Genomic DNA, 23,865 nt, shown 5'->3' with positions numbered 1-23,865 from the left:
TTAGAACTCAGAATTAGGAAATTCACTCAAAACTGCACAACTACATGGAAACTGAACAACCCGCTCCTAAATAACTACTGGGTAAATAATGAAATGAAGGCAGGAATAAAGAAGTTCTTTGAAACCAGTGAGAACAAAGAGACAATGTACCAGAATCTCTGGAACACAGCTAAAACAGTGTTAAGAGGGAAATTTATAGCACTAAATGCCCACATGAGAAAGCGGGAAAGATCTAAAATCGACACCCTAACATCACAATTAAAAGAACTAGAGAAGCAAGAGCAAATAAATTCAAAAGCTAGCAGAAGACAAGACACAACTAAGATCAGAGCAGAACTGAAGGAGATAGAGACATGAAAAGCCCTTCAAAAAAAATCCGTGAATCCAGGAGCTGGTTTTTTGAAAAGATTAACAAAATAGACCACTAGCCAGACTAATGAAGAAGAAAAGAAAGAAGAATCAAATAGACACAATAAAAAATAATAAAGGGGATATCACCACTGATCCCACAGAAATACAAACTACCATCAGAGAATACTATAAACACCTCTATGCAAATAAACTAGAAAATCTAGAAGAATGGATAAATTCCTGGCCACATACACCCTCCCAAGACTAAACCAGGAAGAAGTCAAATTCGTGAATAGACCAATAAAATGTTCTGAAATCGAGGTAGTATTTAATAGCCTACCAACCAAAAAAAGCCCAGGATCAGACAGATTTACAGCCGAAATTTACAGATTTATACCAGAGGTACAAATAGGAGCTGGTACCATTCCTTCTGAAACTATTCCAAACAATAGAAAAAGAGGGACTCCTCCCTAACTCATTTTACGAGGCCAGCATCATCCTAATACCGAAACCTGCCAGAGACACAACAAAAGAAGAAATTTTCAGGCCAAAATCCCTGATGAACATTGATGCAAAAATTCTCAATAAAATACTGGCAAACTGAATCCAATAGCACATCAAAAAGTTTATCCACTACGATCAAGTCAGCTTCATCCCTGGGATGCAAGGCTCGCTCAACATATGCAAATCAGTATGTGTAATCCATCACATAAACAGAACCAATGACAAAAACCTCATGATTATCTCAATAGATGTAGAAAAGGCCTTCAACAAAATTCAACATCCTTTCATGCTAAAAACACTCTATAAACTAGGTATTGATGGAATGTATCTCAAAATAATAAGAGCTATTTGTGACAAACTCACAACCAATATCACACTGAATGGGCAAAAGCTGGAAGCATTCCCTTTGAAAACCGGCATAAGACAATGATGCCCTCTCTCACCACTCCAGTTCAAAATAGTGTTGGAAGTTCTGTCCAGGGCAATCAGGCAATAGAAATAAATAAAGGGTATTCAAATAGGAAGACAGGAAGTCAAATTGTCTGTGTTTGTAGACGACATGATTGTATAGTTAGAAAACCCCATCGTCTTAACCCCAAATCTCCTTAAGCTGATAAGCAATTTCAGTAAAGTCTCAGGATACAAAATCAATGTGCAAAAATCACAAACATTCCTATACACCAACAATAGACAAACACAGAGCCAAATCCTGAGTGAACTCCCATTCACAATTGCTATAAAGAGAATAAATTACCTAGGAATACAACTTATAAGGGACATGAAGGACCTCTTCAAGGAGAATTACAAACCACTGCTCAAGGAAATAAGAGAGGACACAAATAAATGGGGATAGAAAGAATCAATATTGTGAAAATGGCCATACTGCCCAAAGTAATTTTTTTTTTTTTTTGAGATGGAGTTTTGCTCTTGTTACCCAGGCTGGAGTGCAATGGCGCAATCTCGGCTCACTGCAACCTCTGCCTCCTAGGTTCAAGCAATTCTCCTGCCTCAGCCTCCTGAGTAGTTGGGATTACAGGCATGCACCACCACACCTGACTAATTTTGTATTTTTAATAGAGACAGGGTTTCTCCCTGTTGGTCAGTCTGGTCTCGAACTTCGGATCTCAGGTGATCTGCCCACCTTGGCTTCCCAAAGTGCTGGGATTACAGGCATAAGCCACGGTGCCTGGCCCTGTCCAAAGTAATTTGTAGATGCATTGCTATTTTCATCAAGCTGCCATTGACTTTCTTCACAGAATTAGAAAAAAATACTGTAAATTTCATATGAAACCAAAAAAGAGCCCACATTGCCAAGACAATCCTAAGCCAAAAAACCAAAGCTGGAGGCATCACGCTACCTGACTTCAAACTATAATACAAGGCTATAGTAACCAAAACAGCATGGTACTGGTACCAAAACAGATATATAGACCAATGGAACAGAACAGAGGCCTCAGAAATAACACCACACATCTACAACCATCTAATCTTTGACAAACCTGACAAAAACAAGAAAGGGGGAAGGATCCCCCATTTAATAAATGGTGTTGGGAAAATTGGCTAACCATATGCAGAAAACTGAAGCTGGACCCCTTCGTTACACCTTATACAAAAATTATCTCCAGATGGATTAAAGATTTAAACATAAGACTTAAAACCATAAAAACCCTAGAAGAAAACCTGGGCAATACCATTCAGGACATAGGCATGGGCAAAGACTTTATGACTAAAACACCAAAGCAATTGCAGCAAAACCCAAAATTGACAAGTGGGATCAAATTAAACTAAAGAGCTTCTGCACAGCAAAGAAACTATCATCAGAGTAAACAGTCAACCTACAGAATGGGAGAAAATTTTTGCCATCTACCCATCTGACAAAGGGCTAATATCCAGAATCTACAAGGAACTTAAATTTACCAGAAAAAAAAAAATTCCATCAAAAAGTGGGTGAAAGATCTGAACAGACACGTCTCAAAAGAAGACACTCATGGCCAGGCGTAGTGGCTCAAGCCTGTAATCTCAGCACTTTGGGAGGCCGAGACAGGCGGATCATGAGGTCAGGAGATAGAGACCATCCTGGCTAACATGGTGAAACCCCGTCTCTACTAAAAAATACAAAAAAAAAAAACTAGCCGGGCGAGGTGGCGGGCGCCTGTAGTTCCAGCTACTCGGGAGGCTGAGGCAGGTGAATGGCGTAAACCCGGGAGGCGGAGCTTGCAGTGAGCTGAGATCCGGCCACTGCACTCTAGCCTGGGCAACAGAGCGAGACTCCATCTCAAAAAAAAAAAAGAAGACATTTATGCAGCCAACAAACATGTGAAAAAAAGCTTCATCACCACTCATCATTAGAGAAATGCAAATCAAAACCACAATGAGATACCATCTCACACCTGTTAGAATGGCGATCATTAAAAAAATCAGGAAACAACAGATGCTGGAGAGGATGTGGAGGAATAGGAACGCTTTTACACTGTTGGTGGGAGTGTAAATTAGTTCAACCATTGTGGAAGACAGTGTGGCGATTTCTCAAGGATCTAGAACCAGAAATATCATTTGACCCAGCAATCCCATTCCTGGGTATATATCCAAAGGATTATAAATCATTCTACTATAAAGACACATGTACATGTGTATTTATTGCAGCACTATTCACAATAGCAAAGACTTGGAACCAACCCAAATGCCCATCAATGATAGACTTGATTAAGAAAATGTGGCACGTATATACCATGAAATATTACGCAGCCATAAAAAACAACGAGTTCATGTCCTTTGCAGGGACATGGATGAAGCTGGAAACCATCATTCTCATCAAACTAACACAGAAACAGAAAACCAAACACTGCATGCTGTCACTCATAAGTGGGAGTTAAACAATGAGAACACATGGACACAGGGAGGGGAACATCACACACCGGGGCCTATCAGAAGGTCGGGAGCTAGGGGAAGGATAGCATTAGGAGAAATACCTAATGTAGATGACAGGTTAATGGGTACAGCAAACCACCATGGTATATGTGTATCTATGTAACAAACCTGAACGTTCTACACATGTATCCCAGAACTTAAAGTATAATAATAATAATAAAAAGTTCTATAATTGATATGCAGACATTAATATCATCAAATTCAATACGTACAAAGTATCAAACAACAATACAGGATCTTGTAACCTCTCTGCAGGAAGATAGTCTAATGTAATATAGAATTGCTTGAAAAGAAAAAAAAACTTCATGAGATAGATGAGTCCTTAAGTGTGTCAAGAAGGGAGTACAAGGAAACTAATTAATGTTGCTCCTGTCATATCAGCAGCATTGAGAGAAAGACATAATTCAAAAGAAATCATTGGCCAGGCTCAGTGGCTCATGCCTGTAATCCCAGTGTTTTGGGAGGTTGAGGCAGAAAGATCACTTGAGAACAGGAGTTCAAGACCAGCCTGGGCAACACAGGGAGACCCTCTCTGTACAAATTTTTTGTTTTAATTAGCTAGTCATGGTGGTGTGTGCCTGTAGTCCCAGCTACTCAGGAGGCTGGGCAAGAGGATCACTTGAACCCAGGAGTAGAGGCTGCAGTGAGCTATGATCGTGCTACTGCACTCCAGCCTAGGTGACCAAGAGAGACTCTGTCAATATCTAATAAACACAAGTCATTTATCAGATATATGACTTATAAATATCAATTCTGTGGATGTCAATTTAAAAATATTTTATCCAATCTAATGATGTCCATTGAAGCTCAAAATTTTAATACTGATGAAGTCCAATTTTTCATTTACTTTGTCACTTGTACTTCTGGCATCAATCTAAGAAGGCTTAGCATAATGCAAGGTCACAAAGATTTACTCCTATATTTTCTTCTAAGAATTTTATAGTTTTATCTTTCACATTTAGCTCCATGATTCATACTGAGTCCATTTCTGTTTATGAAGTAAGGAAGGATCCAACTTCATTGTATTGCATGAGGCTTTACAGTTGTACCAGCACGATTTGTTGAAAAGACTGCCTTTCCCCCCAACTGAACTGTTTTGGCACCCTTGCTAAAAATCAACTGACTATACATATGAGAGTTTATTTCTGGACTCTCATTTAAATTCCATTGATCTGTATGTCTATCCCTACCCCAGTATCACACAGTCTTGCTTACTACAGCTTTGTATTAAGTTTTGAAATAGGGGTGTGAGTCCTCCAAACGTGTTATTCTCTTGCCGGGTTGTTTTTCAAGATTAATGTTTTACATCAAATTTGGGATCTTTTAAGCCATAAGTTTTTAAATGTGTTTTTTCTATTGCTTTCTCTCTCTCTCTCCTGTTATTCTGGTACTCCAATTATGCATATTTTGGTGCATTTAATGATGTCCAATATTTCTCTAATAATCTGTTCATTTTCATTTTTTTTCCTATCCATTTTTCAGGCTCCCTTATCTCTATTGATCTATCTTCAAGTTTGTTGATTCTTTGTTCTGCCAAATCTACTCCTGAGGCCCTCTGATAAATTTTTTCACCCTGGGGTTTTATATTGCAACTCTAGAATTTTCATTTGGTTCATTATTTACATACAAACATACATACATATATGTATATGTACATATATACACATTTATGTAAATATATAAACTGATATTACATATATACATCTTTACATATGCTATACATGTGTAATATAAATTTATGTATTTAAATATAAGTGTGTGTGTATATATGTATACACATATGCATGTAAAGAACCAAATGAAAATTCTTGAATTAAAATGTATAACAACCAAATTATTGGTTGATATATATCTCTTTATTGATAGTCTCTATTTGGTGAGATTGTCATCATATTATTCTTTACTTCTTTAAGCACAGTTTCCTTTAGTTCTTTGACCATATTTATAATAACTAGTGTGAAGTCTTTGTCAAGTCTGACATATGGGCCTTCTCAGAGGCAGTGTTGGTTGTCTGCTTTTTTTCCCCCTCTGTGTGTGAGTCACAGTTTCCTGATTCTTTGTATATCTTGCAATTTTTTGTTGAAAACTAGACAATTGAATAATATATTTTAAGAATGCTATATACTGATTCTTCCCTATAAACCTATAGAGGTACTTTTTGTTGTTTGCTTACTTTTTAGTGACATATCAGGGCTATTTCAGGAAAGTCTATTTTCTCCACAGTGAAGCCTCTGAAGTTGATCTTCAGAGGACATGGTCTTGAACATTTGCACAGTCAACCCAGAAGTGACAGTGATTTTAGCAGGGCTTTCTTTGTGTCTTTCCCTCATCTCTCTGTTAAGCTGTCTGCCTCCGTTGTATCACATCCAGCTGTTAGGCTCCACTAATTGCATCTTGATTGCTCTATTGTTTTTGATAATATCCTGGATGTCCTGCAGCATAAATTACTCTACAGTTGGATCCAATTAAATCTGGGCCCATTTGCAGGAGTAGTTTTTGAGGCTAGTCTTTGAGGTTTGTTCCAACCCCAGGAAGGATCTTCTTAGCTTTCTCCCCCATCCCTCACTTGTGTCTTTGGTAAATCAGCTGACCTGTGTTAGCTCATAGCTCACCTGGGGCTACCAACCTCCTCTTAATTGCTTATCACCTTAACTTCCATTGTTTTCCAGAGAGCCCTCAGGCATCAACGTCCTCACATTTTGCTTAAGATAAAGTCAATTTATTTAGAGATAGCTCAGAGCTCATGCTCTCTTATTTATTTATTTAGAGTCCAGGTCTTACTTTGTCACCTAGGATGCAGTGCAGTGGTGTGATTTCAGCTCACTGCAGCTTTGACCTCCTGGGCTCAAGCAATCCTCCCACCTCAGCCCCTCAAGTAGCTGGGACTACAGGCACCACCACACCCGGCTAAATTTTTTTCTATTTTTTGTAGAGGCAGGGTTTTGCCATGTTGCCCAGGCTGGGCTTGAACTCCTAAGCTCAAGTGATCTGCCTGCTTCAGCCTCCCAAAGTGCTAGGAGTGCTGGCATAAGCCATTATTCCCAGCCAGAGCTCTCTCTTCTTATGGCCTGCTCTCCCTGGGCCCCTAAAAGCAAGCCAGGGCAAAAGCAATTGTGGCCTAGTGTTTTCAACCTGTCATGTCTAGGGTAGCAGTAGAGAGCTGAGTGAAGGACAGGAGTCCCCAGCTCTTTGGCTGTACTCACTGAGAATTTAGCCTCTGCCACACGGAGAAGGGGACGAGAGAAATGCTGGCAGCCTGAAGTCTGGAAGAGAGACTGGGAGCTGAGGTGATAGGAGGTGACTCCATATTCTTGGCCACCCAACCTGCAGTTTATCTTCCATCACATGGAGTTTGAGGGTAGCGGAAGGCAGGGAGCAGATCAAGTGTCGCAGATTCTCACTGTCCAAAATTTAGGAGATTTACTTGAATAAATATTTATTCATTTGCTGTATGTCCTCTGGACAATCTCCAGGGACTCTAAGTGTTGGGGTTTTTTTCCTAATAATTTTCACCAATTACTGATGTTTCATTGGGAAGCAGGTCCGAGAAACTTCTCACATTGTCACTCTGGAATTGGATCTCCAGTACTTGTGTTTGGTATTTTGCACAGAGGCACAGAAGGAAAACACAGTTAAAGTCAGGTTAGGAGCCAGAGAAGAAAAGTGAGGGGATGTGCTTTGGCTCTCCAGGTAAAGATGGCAGAGCACAGGTACAGCTTCTCGCTGACTACACTCAGCCCATCTTGTACACTTGTCCAGACTGAATATGCTTTAGCTGCTGTAGTGGGAGGAGCCCCTTCAGTGGGAATTAAAGCTGCAAATGGTGTGGTATTAGCACTGAGAAGAAACAGAAATCCATTCTGTATGATGAGCAAAGTGCACACAAAGTAGAACCCATTACCAAGCTTAGCGGGTTGGTGTACAGTGGCATGGATCCAGATCAGAGTGCTTGTGCATAGAATTCAAAAACTAGCTCAGCAATACTATAATATCTGTGTACCAATGATAACGACAGGAAGCAGCCAAATGCCTAGGCAGATAGGGGCAGGTCCCCAGTGAAACCCCATCTTCAAGCCAAAAACAGCCTGAAGGTTGACAGACCAGACTGCTGGTCCCAGATGAAACCCACAACTCAGAGTAAAAACTTCTGTTCTTGCTTGCTTGCCCTTTCCCAATTGATTCTTTCTGAATAATGTCTTTTAACCAATCGAATGTTGCCTTTTCCAATACTACCTATGGCCTGCCCCACCCCTATTCTGAACTCAGAAAAAGCCTTGGACCTGGCCATGTGGGGAGGACAGAACCACCTGACTGCAGGGTTGGGGGACCACCTACCGCATCTCCTCTCCACTGAGAGCTGTTCAGTTGCTCAATATAATGATTCTCCCCTCTCCTTGGGCACATTACAAAAGCTCAGGAACTGCCAAATGCAGGTACAAGCTATAACACAGGCAAGCTGGGGCATGCCAGCGTGGCTGAGCAAGGCCCGGGTGGGGCATCACCAGCCAGGGGTTCCTGGCTTGCAAAGTGACTGAAAAGAAAAATCCTACATCATTTTGGGGAATCACCCAGGATACCTGAAGGGTGAGTAAATGCGGATGTAGACACTTCACTTTTTTCCGAGGCTTCTTGTATTAAGACTCTTTTCTGAAGGCAGACGAAGCACCAAACCTCTAGTGAGCCAATTAAGAGCAATGGCACAGCTAAGAGGACAGGATGCTGGAGAGGACCCCAACACCCCCATCTCCATCATCTCTGGGGTTGGGAATGTCTGCCTTGTTCCAATCCAGTCTTTCCTACAGCATTTTCCTTCTTTTTTCACAGTTGTCATGGCACTATCTGCCTTACAATGTTAAGGGTGTTGTTGCAAACTACAGAGATATTACTGGGTGGAAAGAGCATTTGGCCCAGCCATCAGATATGCAATTGAGAACAATGCAGTTTCTGTCTATTCTTAGAGGCAAAGAGGAAGCACAGATTAAGAGTTTCTCTCCCTTTTGGAGGAACCCAATTGCATAGATCAAGAGGCTTTTTACCCCAGGCACCTTCCCCACCCTGCGCTTTTTCTTTTCTCCACCATGTCAGGAGTTAACACAGTCCTGCAAATACAGGGAGCTTTTTCTATGCTAGAGGATTTTTTTCCTTTTGAAAGGCATCTTACTAGGCCAGGACCCCAATTCTCCCTTTCACTCCCTTGTTTGAGGAGGACCCAGTTCCAGGTTTCACCTTAGCATTGGGCTTACGATCAGGAAGCAGTGAAGGAGCAGCCCTGCTGGCTGCTGGCTGCAGTCTGGCGAAGGCCACCTAGGACTTAACTTAATGCGTCCATGAACCCTCCTGAGGCGAACTTGCCCCAAACTCAATTTGGAGCTTCAGGTTGAATTCCTAGAAAGGAAAACTACATCAGAGGGATCCAAAGGCAGGCAATAACAGAAGTCGAGGGGCACAGCGCAGGTGAGCATGACTAATTCCTGCTGGTTAGCTGCCCCCACCCATTTCATGGATAAAGGTCATGCTAGCATCCATGGAATAGATGAGGTTACCAAGAGGAGGGAGGACAGGACAGGGTATAGGTGAATGCAGATAATTCCTACCCTCTAGGCCTCCCTGTTAACATGGGTGAAAGCCACATTGGCACCCATGGGTGGCACCCTGCTGAGGTCACCAGGGCCTGGGGATACAAACCCCAGTAAAACCCCATCTTCAAGCCAAAAACAGCCTGAAGGCTGAAAGCACAGACTGCTGGCCCTGGATTAAACCTGAGACTGAGTGACAACTTCTGTTCCTGTTTGCCTGCCCTTTCCCAATTGATTCTTTCTGAATAATGCTTTTTAACCAATTGAATGTTGCCTTTTCCAATACTACCTATAGTATGCCCCACCCCTATTCCGAGCCCACAAAAAGCCCTGGACCCAGCCACGCAGGGAGGAGAGAACCACCTGACTGTGAGGTGGGAGACCAACCCCCAGCATCCCCTCTCCACTGGGAGCTGTTCCACCACTCAATAAAATTTTTTTCCACCCTCCTCACCCTTCAATATCAGCATCTCCTCATTCTTCTTGGGAGCAGTACAAGAGCTCGAGAACTGCTGAACACAGGTACAAGCTGTAACACAGGCAAGCTGGGACGCACCAGTGTGGCCGAGTGAGGGCCGGGAGGGGTGTCACCAGCTGGGGATCCCCTGGCCTGCAAAGTGACCAAGAAGAAAAATCCTACATCACCAAGAACCCATTCCCATAGCTTGGCTGGTACAGAGTGTAATCTCTGTAACCCAAGAATACACTCAGTCAAGTGGTGTTTGTCCATTTGGAATTGATTTATCTGTAGTTGAAGGAGGGATGACCATGTTTATTTCAGTCAGATCCATCCAGAGCTTACTTTGCTGGAAAACAACAGCAAAGAACTATGTGAAGGGGAAAATGCTGAGAAAAGATACAATGAAGATCTGGAGCTTGAAGATGCATTCATACAGCTGTAAACCAAAAATCAAAATTTGAGGCCTCCCCAACCATCTGATTGGACTTCTTCCTCTGTCAGGGCACTCCTAACCTGAAAGATTGCTTCAGGCCATGATGGAAAGTCAGTTGGACAGGCCTCATTACACCTCTGTGGCATTAACATCAACACAGACCCTAAGTTTGATAAGAAGCATTTAGAGTCTATTCTTTTTTTTTTTTTTTTTTTTTTTTTTTGAGACGGAGTCTTGCTCTGTCACCCAGGCTGGAGTGCAGTGGCCGGATCTCAGCTCACTGCAAGCTCCGCCTCCCGGGTTTACGCCGTTCTCCTGCCTCAGCCTCCCGAGTAGCTGGGACTACAGGCGCCCGCGAAGCCTACTGCCTGGAGGCTTCATCTGCATGATATAACTTTGGTCTCCACAACCTCTTCTACAACCCAGACACTTCGTTTCTATTGATCCCAGGTCTTTAGATAAACTCAACCAATTGTCAACCAGAAAATTTTAAATCTACCTATAACTGGAAGCCCATCACCCCAACCTTCAAGTTGTCCTGCCTTTCTGGACCAAACCAAAGTATTTCTTAAAGGTATTTGACTGAAGTCTCATGTCTCCCTAAAATGTATAAAACCAAGCTGCACCCTGGGTACATATTCTCAGGACCTCCTAGGGCTGTGTCATGGGTCCTGGTCACTCAGAATAAATCTCAGACTAAATCTCAGAACAAATCTCTTCAAATATTTTACTATTTTACAGTTTGATTCTTTTTGTCAACACAGCCATCTTAACCCTCAAGGAAAGCTCTGAAGGGCAAATGACAGAGGATAACATAGAAGTTGGAATCGGCAATGAAGCTGATTTGGGAGGATTACTCCAACTGAAGTTAAGGATTACCTGGCTGCCACAGCATAATAATGAAATGACTGAACAATCTGGAATTTCAGATAATCTATCTACTTAAACATGTTTATGGCCAGACGCAGTGGCTCATGCCTGTAATCCCAGCACTTTTGGAGGCCAAGGCGGGTGGATCACCTGAGGTCAAGAGTTTGAGACCAGCCTGACCAGCATGGTGAAACCCTGTCTCTACTAAAAATACAAAAATTAGCTGGGCTTGGTGGCAGACGCTTGTAATCCCAGCTACTTTGGAGGCTGAGGCAGGAGAATTGCTTGAACCCAGGAGGCAGAGGTTGCAGTGAGCCAAGATCACGCCATTGTACTGCAGTCTGGGCGACAGTGAGACTCCATCTCAAAAAAAAACAAAAACAAAAAACATGTTTAAAATATGTTTTGTTTTTCAGACTTTTTGGAAACTTATTTCTACGTGGTTTAAATGGACTAATGTTTTTAAAATGACACTTGTAAGTCATAATAAACTATAAATCCCTCCCCAACAAAAAACAAAGAAGAACCTGGCAGCCCAAATGAATCTGTTGGTCATGGTTACTTACCTCTGCGGGACTTTGTGGTTCAACTCGCTCTGGAATTAGATCACTTCTTGGCTGAACTTGCACTGACAAAGCTGTGAGCAGTGATGCATGACAGCCTAGACCCATTGGGAAGCATGTGACGACATAACCAGCTCCTTCTTCAGACCAGAGATAAGAAAGGCAGTGGGTTAGCGAGTGACAGCAAAAATGGGGTGGGAGGGAGCTGGGAGAGAGTCTTGGCAGGGCAGGACGCTCAGCAATAGATGAACTAGGAAGGGTCAGGGGTTAGGTCTCAGGCTGGTAGTTTTTGTTTGTAAAGTATTAATCTGCCTACTTAAAGACTCTATAAAGCGGAAGTATCATATGGTCATATTTTGTAAACTTCCACTAAAAAATGGAAATTCTCTCTGCTACTAAGAAAAAGAGCACAAGCATTAAAAAAAATCAAAATCCAATCACTTAAATTCTTACTATTTTTTTAAATATTAAAACTAATTCAGTATAAAAGAAACCCAACAACTAAATATTAACATAAAAACATTGAAAAAATAAGACATGGCTGGGCACAGTGGCTCACGCCTGTAATCCCAGCACTTTGGGAGGTTGAGGTGGGCAGATCACAAGGTCAGGAGTTCAAGACCAGCCTGGCCAGCATGGTGAAAACCCATCTCTACTAAAAATACAAAAAATTAGCCAGGCATGGTGGTGCACACCTGTAGTCTCAGCTACTTGGGAGGTTGAGGCAGGAAAACTGCTTAAACCCAGCAGGCGGAGGTTGCTGTGAGCCGAGATTGCACCACTGCACTCCAGCCTGGGCAACAGAGTGAGACTCCATCTCAAAAAAAAAATAAATATTGGTTAAATGTATTTTGGCATGTCCAAAAAATAGATTACTATGTGATTGTTTTTAAAAGATATTTGTTATACATTAGTAAGTGGAAAACAGGTTGCATATCAATATACATGGTACAATCCGATTTTATTTTAAATGTGTACATGCATAGCAAAAAATATGGAAGGATAGGCCAGGTGCAGTGGCTCACACCTGTAATCCCAGCACTTTGGGAGGCTGAGGCGGGTGGATCACGAGGTCAGGCGATTGAGACCATCCTGGCTTACATGGTGAAACCCTGTCTCTACTAAAAATACAACGGGCACCTGTAGTCCCAGCTACTCAGGAGGCTGAGGCAGGAAAATGGCGTGAACGCGGGAGGCGGAGCTTGCAGTGAGCCAAGATTGTGCCACTGCACTCCAGCCTGGGCAACACAGAGCAAAACTCTGTCTCAAAAAAAAAAAAAAAAAGCTTCCAGAGCGTTTTGGTCTGTTGCCAAGCCCTTCATATATACATTATTCCATGTAATCCTCACAAAAAGCCCATGAAGAAAGTACCACTGTTAGCCCCATTTTATAGATGAGGAATATGAGGCAACAAAGGGTAAAAATGTTTCCAGAAAGTGGTCAACTTGAGACACAAATCCAGGTAAACTTGTTTAATTAATAGTGGGTAAGCCACTATTAATTCCACTCTCCTACACTGTCTCCTGATCTACATGGAATTGTAAACAATTGTTATCACTGGATAGCAAGATAATTGTTGACTCTGATTATCTATTAATTATGTTTGCTTACGTGTATTTTCTAATTTTCTACAATCAACACTTAGGGTCTGTCTAAATGATAGAAATAAAGCCTAAAATTTTTAAACACGCTGAGAATAATCAATCACATTCCACCTAGAAATTAAAATACATTCATGCCCAAATCTAGACTTTATTTTTAGCAATCAAAAAGACAGACTCTTATGCCTATCTTTTTAACATAAAAATCTCCATTGCTGGAAATGTTGACAATTTAAACTTATTTATTTAAATTTAAAGTGAGAGAAGAGACTTTACGTCCAGGAAAAGTAAAGTCATTGTTTACTTCTCCTGGAAAGAAAGAACAATTAATACTAAAACTATTTTAAAAATTAGATAATTGCTGGGTCATACCTTTAAGAAATTGTAGGGAGGGAATATCCATTAGGAAAAATGTTAATAAAACTGAAGTCTTTCAATTTGGTAGGCATGTTCTGCAGCCCAATTAGAGCTCAGTGTATAGAGCACCTTGGACATAATTATGTAACTCCTACTTAGAAAAAGACTCAATTTGCTATTTCCTTTTTGTTGTTTGTTTGTTTGTTTGTTTTGAGATGGAGTCTCGCTCTGTCATCCAGGCTGGAGTGCAATGCCACGATCTCAGCTCACTGCAACCTCTGCCTTCTGGGTTCAAGCGATTCTCCTGCCTCAGTCTCCCGAGTAGCTGGGATTACAGGTGTGCATCACCAGGCCTGGCTAATTTTTGTATTTTTAATAAAGACGGGGTTTCACTATGTTGGCCAGGCTAGTCTCGAACTCCTGACCTCAGGTGATCTGCCCACCTTGGCCTTCCAAAGTGCTGGAATTACAGATGTGAGCCACTGCGCCTGGCCTCAATTTTCTGTTTCATAGGGGACTATGTCAACAAGGATAAGGTGTTTTGTTTAATAAACAGAAAATAAAAATAAAAACTACATTCAACCAGATAAGGACATAACCGAGCATACTCTTCCACTATCAGTCCTCACCAGAGGACTCTGGTCATAAAAAGAGCAGGCCTTCAACAGCTCCAAACGGCCGTCTTAACTGACACTGTCTTACTGTCACTCATGATAAGAATTCAGAATCCGGCCGGGCACGGTGGCTCACGCCTGTAATCCCAGCACTTTGGGAGGCCGAGGCGGGTGGATCACAAGGTCAGGAGATCGAGACCATCCTGGCTAACACAGTGAAACCCCGTCTCTACTAAAAATACAAAAAAAAAAAAAAAAAAAAAAAATCCACTAGCCAGGCGTGCTGGCGGGAGCCTGTAGTCCCAGCTACTCGGGAGGCTGAGGCAGGAGAATGGCGTGAACCCAAGAGGCGGAGCTTGCAGTGAGCCGAGATCAGGCTTCTGCACTCGTCTGGGGGACAGCGAGGCTCCGTTTAAAAAAAAAAAGATTTCAGAATCCGCCACTGAAGCCTCTGCCACATGAAAGACTCTTCCTTGAAAGTCCTACCAACCAGACAACCCAAACCAGGAGATTCTTTGCATCTTCCTAGTGCTCCCTGGAGTGGTTTGTTAACCAGACCTACTCTTTTCCAGTCCTAGTTCTCCTATTTCTTTTCTCTTGATGTTAAAAAATACTTTGTGGAATGTTTAATCTATTCATTCATATATTGATTACGTGTACTATTATGTACGGTCTGCAATGCTGACTGACTTGTGAAGTGGCTTGAGCCTGTATGCCCACAGCTCTGACTCATGAGTGAACAGGAAATACTAAGGAGACTCACCTCTTTGGGAACTGCATGCCGCTTGTGGCTTTTGTGATTGAAATAGCATCAATAAAGTCTTACACTGTGGGAAGACACAATTGTGCGTGAACCTGGTTGTTTCTGACCTTGTACTGCTCATGAAACTCAGGCACTGGGCTAAGTGCCAAGAAATAAAGGGAAAAAAAAAAAAAATCTAGCGCCTGACAGGTGCTTCTGATCTGTGACTATTATCTACTGACTACAGAAAGCTGAATTAGTAGATTCAATTCCATTCCCTGTTACCAGATATTTCCAGGACAGGAAGTCGCAGAAAGCTTATTAAATGAGTAATTAAAACTAGATTTAAAAAGATTAAGACTTTTTTTCTTTCATGGAAAACTTTTCTCTCAGTGGAGGCCTTTGAAACTGGATAGATGCCCATATTTCTGGGATGCAATTCATCCTACATAACTTGTTACTTTTAGGTTGTGTCTTCCTAACACTGATTTTAATTTGCCTTTCAAAGAAAGTAAAAGAAAAACTAATGACTCAAACAATTGTCATACATATCATGTGATGAAACAAGTTAAATCGGGGGTGGTGATGATAGGTAACCTAGTAGCTGGGGAAATGAAGAAAGAAAAATGAGGAAGCTCGGAGTCCATTCTGATGCAGTGGAAACTACAGTGTGCTTTAGTTTCCCAAATTACCAGGGAGAGGGAACAGATCCCTGTAACCAGGCAACAGATGATGCACCCACATCCCACCCAACCCCCACTCCCGCCTACCCCACCCCATTTATAGGCACAGAACCCCGCCTACCTCACCCCATTTATAGGCACAGAACCCCGCCTACCTCACCCCACTTATAGGCACAGAACCCATAATGGGAAACATCAAAGAGGACATAAAGAGTCCTGAATGTTAAGGAGCCTGGGGAATAAAGGGAAAGGTTGACTCGCACCCACTGACTGGCTTGTGGGAACCTGTGAGGTATTGCCTGCATCCGGCCGGAAAGAACTGGAAGACACCAGTAGAAAGAGCTAATTTGCAGCACTCAAGTTCAGATCATCACACTTCAGGTATAAAAATGACACATGAGAAAATGTGCTCAACACCTTTGGTTGTCAAGATGAGATACGATATTATACCCACTAGAGTGGCTGAAATAAACAACACGAATACCACCCAATGTGAATGAGGATGTGGAGCAATGGTAAACTCTCATATATTGCCGGTGGTCTTGTAAAACGGCTCACACATTTGGGAGAATTGCAGTTTCTTTAAAATTCCACATACAACTACCCTATGACCCAGCAATTCACTCGTAGGTATTTAGCCAGGAGAAATGAAAACATATGCCCACAAAATGACTTATGCAAGAATATTATAGCAGCCTTGTTCATAATAGCCAACAACTGGACAACCCAAATGTTATCCAGAGGTGAGTGGATAAACAAAGTGTAGTACAGTCCAAAAATAGAATATTACTCAACAACAAAGGGAACAAATTATTAAGATACACAACATGTATAAATCTCAAAAACATGATGCTGATGTGAGATTCCATTGATAAGAAATCTAATTTCTATGGTGATAAAAATCAGCATGTGTTTGCAGTTGCGGGGGAAGTGCAGTGACTGGAAAGGGGCACAAGGAACTTCCTGGGACCATGAAAATGTCCTGAATACTCTGGGCACACTGCCTGTGAGAGAGCCCTGCTCTACAAGGAGCAGTAAATAAAAAAGAAAACAAGAAATTGTCTTATATATTATTTTGATGGTGGTTATATAGGTGTATGACATTGTTGGAACTTATCAATCCTCTAAGATCTGGGCTTTTTATTGCATGTTAATCTTACCTCAATTTAAAAAATTATAATGACATATGACCTTATTTTACAGTCACAGGCCAGTGAGGCCTGATTCGTTTACATTATATATCATTTATTTACTAACCATACTATTTTTTTTTTTTTTTTTTTTGAGACAGAGTCTCGCTCTGTCGCCCAGGCTGGAGTGCAGTGGCCGGATCTCAGCTCACTGCAAGCTCCGCCTCCCGGGTTTACGCCATTCTCCTGCCTCAGCCTCCCGAGTAGCTGGGACTACAGGCGCCCGCCACCTCGCCCGGCTAGTTTTTTATGTATTTTTAGTAGAGATGGGGTTTCACCGTGTTAGCCAGGATGGTCTCGATCTCCTGACCTTGTGATCCGCCCGTCTCGGCCTCCCAAAGTGCTGGGATTACAGGCTTGAGCCACCGCTCCCGGCCTACTAACCATACTATTAATTCCCGTAACAAAACTTTCACCTAAAAATGATTTTGAACAGTGTCAAACAGATGTGTTTTAAAATATTGAATTTTAATGTGTAAATATACTTGCTGAGAATCTCAAGGATTAGTAATAGTAAATTAGCAGAAATTACCCAAAGTGAAAGTGATTTGCAGGGCGTCATGGGTTGGCTTGTCAGCTGCTCCTCCCCCAGTGGAATTACCTTTCATTGACAATCTAGAAAACTGGAGATGCTTTTTGTAAAAACATAAATAAGACCACAGGACCAGGCGCAGTGGCTCATACCTGTAATCTAGCACTTTGTGGGGATGGGAGGATCACTTGAGGTCAGGGGTTCAAGACCAGCCTGGCCAACATGGCGAAACTCTGTCTCTACTAAAAATATAAAAATTAGCCAGGAGTGGCAGTGCACACTGTAATCCCAGCTACTAGGGAGACTGAGGCATGAGAATCGCTTGAACCTGGGAGATGGAGGCCCGAGATTGCACCACTACACTCGAGCCTGGGTGACAGGACTGTCTCAAAAAAGTAAATAAAATAAAAATAAATAAACCATATTATACAATTTGACTTGTTCCACTAAATATGTCTCAGAAGTCTTTTCATGAGAGTACATATAGATCTACCTCCATTTCTTTGAACCCAAGTGACCTTTAAATATGTGACTTAATTTGGTCATTGCACATCTTGTTTACCAGGTAATCCAAGTTGGAGACACAGTCAAATAATCAGTGTCTGTGTGACCAAACTGTAAAATTCTCAAGACTGTAACAAATTAACTCAAATCTTAGCATCTAAAACAACAAAGTTATTTCTCACACAGTTTCTGAATGTTTAGAACCTGAGAACAGCTTTTCTAGCTCAAGGTCATTCATGAGGTCAGTCATGCTGTCGACTAAGGGTGCAGCCATGAAGACGTCACTGGGACTGCAAAATCTGCTTCCAGGTTCACTCATGTGATTGTTGGAAGAAGGATTCAGTCCCTTTCTCTCCATGGGCCTCTCTAGAAGGCTGCGCACAGCATGGCTCTTCCCAGAGTCAGTAATCCAAGAGCAAAGCAGTGTCCAAGACAGAAGGCTGTGAAAGGAATGAGGCACATCTCCCATATATCTCCCAACTTCCTGAGTCCAGCACAAACACATTCCTCCATATTTCTTTCAAACTTCAGAAAAACATCACCTGGGAGATCTCCAATAAGGAATGCTAAATGTATAATGTTAACCAATTGTAATGCTGTAACCGAGAGAATTACCTTGTTCCCTGTAACTTTACATATCCTGTTTACATCGGGCTATAAAAAGCAAGCACTCGCATTGTTCGAGGCCCTCCTGTATGCTGTGGAATGGAGGGACCAAGTTCGAACTTGTAGTAAAGATCCTTGCCTCTTGGCTTTGACTCTGGACTCTGGTGGTCTTCTTTGGGGAACAAACGGTCTGGGCATAACATCTGGGGGCTCGTCCGGGATTCCCCAAGCCCACCAGACCCCTGGTCAAGGGATCTACTAGGATCGATCTACTGATAGGTGAGCCGGCTAGTCTCCGTTTGTCTGTCTGTGTCTGTTCTGAATCTGAATCTGTGACTCGCGAGGTCTGAAACTGGAGCTGGCGCAGTCCTGGCGGACGTGCTATAGGACGGCCAGCGGAGACCAGTGGGAGATGTCCCCTGGCTCTCGTCTGATCTAGATTGCGATCTGAGCTGCCGAGCAGCTAACTCTGACCCGGGCTTCCGGTGCGCGCTTGCGATCTGGGCTGCCGGAGCGCCATCGCGATCCGAGCAGCTAACTCTGACCCGGGCTTCCGGTGCGCGCTTGCGATCTGGGCTGCCGGAGTGCCATCACGATCCGAGCAGCTAACTCTGACCCGGGCTTCCGGTGCGCGCTTGCGATCTGGGCTGCCGGAGCGCCATCGCGATCCGAGCAGCTAACTCTGACCCGGGCTTCCGGTGTGCGCTTGCGATCTGGGCTGCCGGAGCGCCATCGAGATCCGAGCAGCTAACTCTGACCCGGGCTACTGGTGTGGGCTTGCGATCTGGGCTGCCAGAGCGCGATCGCGATCCGAGCAGCTAACTCTGACCCGGGCTTCCGGTGCGCGCTTGCGATCTGGGCTGCCGGAGCGCCATCGCAATCCGAGCAGCTAACTCTGACCCTGGCTACCGGTGCGGGCTTGCGATCTGTGCTTCCGGTGCGTGCTTGCGATCTGTGCTACCGGAGCCGCTTGTGATCCGTGCTTCCGGTACGCGCTTGCGGTCTGTGCTTCCGGTGCGCACTTGCGATCTGGGCTGCCGGAGCGCCATCGCAATCCGAGCAGCTAACTCTGACCCGGGCTACCGGTGCAGGCTTGCGATCTGTGCTACCGGAGCCGCTTGCGATCTGTGCTTCCGGTACGCGCTTGCGATCTGTGCTTCTGGTACGCGCTTGCGGTCTGTGCTACCGGAGCCGCTTGCGGTCTGTGCTTCTGGTGCGCGCTTGCGGTCTGTGCTACCGGAGCCGCTTGCGGTCTGTGCTACCGGAGCCGCTTGCGGTCTGTGCTTCTGGTGTGCGCTTGCGGTCTGTGCTACCGGAGCCGCTTGCGGTCTGTGCTTCCAGTGCGCGCTTGCGGTCTGTGCTACTGGAGCCGCTTGCGGTCTGTGCTTCCGGTGCACGCTTGCGGTCTGTGCTACCGGAGCCGCTTGCGGTCTGTGCTACCGGAGCCGCTTGCGGTCTGTGCTTCTGGTGCGTGCTTGCGGTCTGTGCTACCGGAGTCGCTTGCGGTCTGTGCTTCCGGTGCACGCTTGCGGTCTGTGCTACCGGAGCCGCTTGCGGTCTGTGCTTCTGGTGCGCGCTTGCGGTCTGTGCTACCGGAGCCGCTTGCGGTCTGTGCTTCTGGTGCGCGCTTGCGATCTGTTCTACCGGAGCCGCTTGCAGTCTGTGCTACCGGAGCCGCTTGCGGTCTGTGCTTCCGGTGCGCGCTTGCGGTCTGTGCTTCCGGTGCGCGCTTGCGATCTGTGCTACCGGAGCCGCTTGCAGTCTGTGCTACCAGAGGCGCTTGCGATCTGTGCTACCGGAGCTGCTTGCGATCTGTGCTTCCGGTGCGCGCTTGCGGTCTGTGCTACCGGAGCCGCTTGCAATCTGTGCTACCGGAGAACCTGCCTCCTTGGCTGTCCCCTTTCCAATTAGCCCCTGAACCCTGTAAGGCACTGGTTGCTCGACCACTAAAATCCAAGCAACCAACTGCCCCCCCCATCCTGTTCTACCTGATAGCGGGGACCCACTGTTCACAGAACCCCCTCCGTACCCCTCTGGGCCCCGGGCCCCAGGCCCCAGCCCCCGGGGCTAAGCTGCGGGAGGGAGCAGGCAGACGGGAGGCGGCCGGCACACACGGGCCCGCTGAAAGGGAAAGTAACTTTGAAGGGGCCTGGGGCCCACGCGAGGGCACACTTTGCGGGCTAGCCCCCCCCCCCAGGCGCCTGACTCCACGTGGCTTTACCCCTTCGGGAAATAGGACCCCTAGATGACACAGGAATCCCCAGGCTCCAGTACTGGCCATTCTCCACCAGTGATCTGTATAACTGGAAGACTCAGAGTGCTCGGTTTTCAGACAACCCCAAAGATTTACTGGCTTTACTGGATAATGTCATGTTCACCCAACAGCCCACTTGGGATAATTGTCAGCAGCTCCTCCGAATCTTGTTCACAACGGAGGAGTGAAAGAGAATACAGATAGAAGCTAGAAAGCTGGTCCCGGGGGACGACGGTCAACCGACTGCCAACCCCAACCTCATAAACGCGACCTTTCCTCTGACCAGGCTGGCGTGGGACTACAACACGGCAGAAGGTAGGGGACGGCTACGCCTTTATCGCCAGACTCTAATGGCGGGTCTCCGGGCAGCTGCTCGCAAGCCCACTAATTTGGCTAAAGTATACTCTGTTCTGCAGGGAAAGACAGAGAGCCCAGCTACCTACTTAGAAAGATTAATGGAAGCTTTTAGACAGTACACCCCCATAGACCCAGAGGCTCCAGGAAGTCAGGCAGCTGTTGTAATGTCCCGGAAGCAAACTGTTCTGCAGATCCCCAGGCCACAATCCACCCGACAAGTGAGGGAATTCCTGGGGTCAGCGGGATTTTATAGACTATGGATACCTGGGTTCGCAGAACTGGCTAAACCCTTGTATCAGGCAGCACGGGGGCAGCAGCCATTTAATTGGACAGACGAAGCCGAGTCGGCTATCCAACAGATCAAAACCGCCCTACTCTCTGCGCCTGCACTGGGACTACCTGATGTCACCAAGCCCTTCCACTTATACGTGGACGAGAGTAAGGGTGTCGCCAAGGCGGTAATAACTCAGAACTTAGGCCCCTGGCGGAGGCCGGTTGCCTACCTGTCAAAGAAGTTAGACCCAGTGGCTGCCGGGTGGCCCCCTTGTCTCCGAATGATTGCGGCCATGGCTCTGATGGTACAAGATGCTGATAAACTTGTCATAAGTCAAGAATTGCGGGTCGTTACCCCACATGCCATCGAAGGTGTACTCAAACAGCCACCTAGTCGATGGATAAGTAATGCCTCACCCACTACCAAGGACTATTACTAAATCCTATCAGGATAACCTTCCTGCCCCCAACGACCTTAAACCCTGCCTCACTGCTGCCCAACCCTGACCTGGACGCGCCACTCCATGATTGCACCGAGATACTAGCTCAGGTGCACGGAGTTCGAGAGGACCTGCAGGACCGCCCACTCCCTGACGCTGACCTCGTCTGGTTCACTGATGGGAGCAGCTTCATGCATCAAGGCCGGAGGTACGCTGGAGCGGCAGTGACTTCAGAGACTGAGGTAATCTGGGCGGAACCCCTGCCCCCGGGGACATCGGCCCAGAAGGCCGAGCTAATAGCGCTCACCCAAGCTCTTACCTTAGGGGCAGGGAAGAAGCTGACAGTATATACAGATAGCCAATATGCTTTTTCTACGACGCACATACATGAGGCCATTTACAGGGAGCGAGGGTTACTAACGGCTGAAGAAAAAGAGATAAAAAACAAGCAAGAGATCCTAGCCCTGTTAACAGCGCTATGGAAGCCAAAAAAAGTTAGCCATTGTGCATTGCCCAGGGCATCAGAAACCAACCACTCCAACTGCTCAAGGCAACTTTCTGGCAGACCAAACTGCAAGAAATGTGGCAAAGGCTCCCAGCCAACTCCTTGCACTCCAGCTCCCTGACCCGGGCCCCCGGGACGTGCCATATTTCCCTGATTATTCAGAACAAGATCTCCAGTGGATTGACAAGCTTCCCCTGAAACAGATCCAGAATGGGTGGTGGACTGATACTAATGACCAAACCATCCTACCAGAAAAATTAGGACAACAAGTGTTAGAAAACATCCACTGAACCACCCACCTGGGTGCTCGGCGGATGATAGACCTGATCAGACGCTCTAAGCTCAAATTCAGACATACGGCCGAGACAGCCAGCAGCATCGTGACAAGTTGCAAAGTCTGCCAGCTTAACAACGCCTACCCCCAGTCCCAGGCTGCAGCGGGAACAAGGCTTAGGGGAACCAGGCCCAGTATCTACTGGGAAGTAGATCTTACTGAAATAAAGCCAGGAAAGTACGGGTATCGGTACTTACTTGTCTTTGTAGATACTTTTTCAGGGTGGACTGAAGCATTTCCAACCAAAAGAGAAACTGCTCAGGTTATAGTAAAGAAAATTCTGGAAGATATCCTCCCCAGGTATGGCTTCCCCGTCCAGATAGGGTCAGATAATGGGCCGGCCTTCGTCGCTAAGGTAAGTCAGGATTTGGCTTCCATCCTTGGGGCAAATTGGAAACTACATTGTGCTTACAGGCCCCAGAGTTCAGGACAAGTAGAAAGGATGAATCGGACCTTAAAAGAGACCTTAACTAAATTGACTATAGAGACTGGCGCTAATTGGGTGGTCCTTCTCCCCTACGCTCTGTTCTGGGCCCGTAATACCCCTTACAGACTAGGCCTTACCCCTTACGAAATCATGTATGGCAGACCCCCACCCCTGGTTCCCAGTCTAAAAGATGATCTGCTCAAATCTGAAACAGAAAATGTCTCTGAACTCTTATTTTCCCTACAAGCCTTGCAGAAAATTCATCAAGAGATCTGGCCCAAGCTGAAAGAGCTATATGAGACCGGTCCCCCACCGACACCCCATCCGTACCAGCTGGGAGACTGGGTCCTGGTTAAGCAACACCGACAAGAGACCCTAGAACCCAGGTGGAAAGGACCACTCCAGGTACTCCTGACCACACCCACCACCCTGAAGGTAAAAGGCATCACGTCGTGGATCCACTACACCCACGTCAAGCCAGTGGACCCAACCTCCGACCTTCTGGAACCAATCACGGTAGCAGCTGAAGCACCGGCCACGTGGACTGTGGACAGAGCTAAGAACAACCCCTTAAAACTCACCCTGCGCTGGCAATATAGCTCACTGCAAACATGCAGTTAGGTAGTCTAGCCCTAACGTTAGCCGCCCTAGTGGCCGCTGGGGAAAACACCAATTCCAGCCTCTGCAGCATCACTGCAGTGCCCCCTAATATCACCCTAAGGGCTCCGCCGGGCATATTCTTCTGGTGTAATAGGACATTA

At 45.1% G+C, this 23,865-nt stretch overlaps 1 long non-coding RNA gene and 1 pseudogene across 1 annotated transcript in view; one reads left to right on the top strand and one right to left on the bottom strand.

Moving 5' to 3' along the window:
* LOC141407435 (uncharacterized) overlaps positions 1 to 11,755 on the bottom strand; it is a 59,637-nt gene extending 47,882 nt beyond the window's left edge. The window contains exon 1 of the long non-coding RNA XR_012416512.1: positions 11,689 to 11,755. This is a non-coding gene — a long non-coding RNA (uncharacterized lncRNA). The remainder of the gene's footprint in view (positions 1 to 11,688) is intronic.
* On the top strand, positions 7,480 to 11,149 carry LOC123575241 (proteasome subunit alpha type-2-like; annotated as a pseudogene).
* Positions 11,756 to 23,865: the final 12,110 nt, after the last annotated feature.

Source organism: Macaca fascicularis, chromosome 8, assembly GCF_037993035.2.
Source record: "Macaca fascicularis isolate 582-1 chromosome 8, T2T-MFA8v1.1".
Taxonomy (NCBI): Eukaryota; Metazoa; Chordata; class Mammalia; order Primates; family Cercopithecidae; genus Macaca; species Macaca fascicularis.
Note: the sequence above shows the minus strand (reverse complement) of the source record. Positions and strands in the feature narration are given on the sequence as shown.